Source organism: Perkinsus marinus (assembly GCF_000006405.1).
Source record: "Perkinsus marinus ATCC 50983 genomic scaffold scf_1104296954566, whole genome shotgun sequence".
NCBI classification, from domain to species: Eukaryota; Perkinsozoa; order Perkinsida; family Perkinsidae; genus Perkinsus; species Perkinsus marinus.
The window spans coordinates 1-909 of NW_003208080.1; the positions used below are offsets into that span (position 1 = coordinate 1).

Here is a 909-nt window from a genome sequence, read left to right on the forward strand (position 1 = left end):
GTGGTGCAACAATTTGGTACTAAATTTCAGTGAAAAATTACGAAATTCAGTCGGTTTTCGACAAACGGACTCAGAGCTAGCCTTCTGCCGGAGTTGAACCGACGACCTCCCGCTTACTAAGCGGGTGCTCTACCAACTAAGCTAAGAAGACACGTTCCCTCGAGTGTGGAGTCTAACCATGCCATAGAATTCCACAATGAAACGCATACCACAATTCAAGCGGTGCAACAATTTGGTACTAAATTTCAGTGAAAAATTACGAAATGCAGTCGGTTTTCGACAAACGGACTCAGAGCTAGCCTTCTGCCGAAGTTGAACCGACGACCTCCCGCTTACTAAGCGGGTGCTCTACCAACTAATCTAAGAAGGCACGTTCCCTCAAGTGTGGAGTCTAACCATGCCATAGAATTCCACAATGAAACGCATACCACAATTCAAGTGGTGCAACAATTTGATACTAAATTTCAGTGAAAAATTACGAAATTCAGTCGGTTTTCGACAAACGAACTCAGAGCTAGCCTTCTGTCGGAGTTGAACCGACGACCTCCCGCTTACTAAGCGGGTGCTCTACCAACTAAGCTAAGAAGGCACGTTCCCTCAAGTGTAAAGTCTAACCATGTCTTGAAATTTCACAATGAAACGCATACCACAATTCAAGTGGTGCAACAATTTGATACTAAATCTCAGTGTAAAATGCACATCTACCAAACGCTCGGATCTCGTGAACCGTGGGAAGAGAGTGAGAGAAGCCGAGAGGTGATAGTAATGCACCAAGCACTAAACCTTAAACCTCTAAACCCGCAGCCCGAACACTGCAGTCGGGATTTATCGCGGGTCTGGCTTAGAATCCAAGCCCTGAAGGCTGATATGAGTCGATAACCGACCCTTTTTCTGGTTGCACCTTGATAG

At 45.5% G+C, this 909-nt stretch overlaps 3 non-coding genes across 3 annotated transcripts; all 3 read right to left on the reverse strand.

The window, feature by feature from the left end:
• Window positions 1-78: 78 nt before the first annotated feature.
• Window positions 79-151, reverse strand: Pmar_PMAR013157. The gene has a single exon. It is a non-coding gene; the product is annotated as a tRNA-Thr (tRNA).
• Window positions 152-297: 146 nt separating this feature from the next.
• On the reverse strand, window positions 298-370 carry Pmar_PMAR013158. Its single transcript has one exon. It is a non-coding gene; the product is annotated as a tRNA-Thr (tRNA).
• Window positions 371-516: 146 nt separating this feature from the next.
• On the reverse strand, window positions 517-589 carry Pmar_PMAR013159. The gene has a single exon. It is a non-coding gene; the product is annotated as a tRNA-Thr (tRNA).
• Window positions 590-909: the final 320 nt, after the last annotated feature.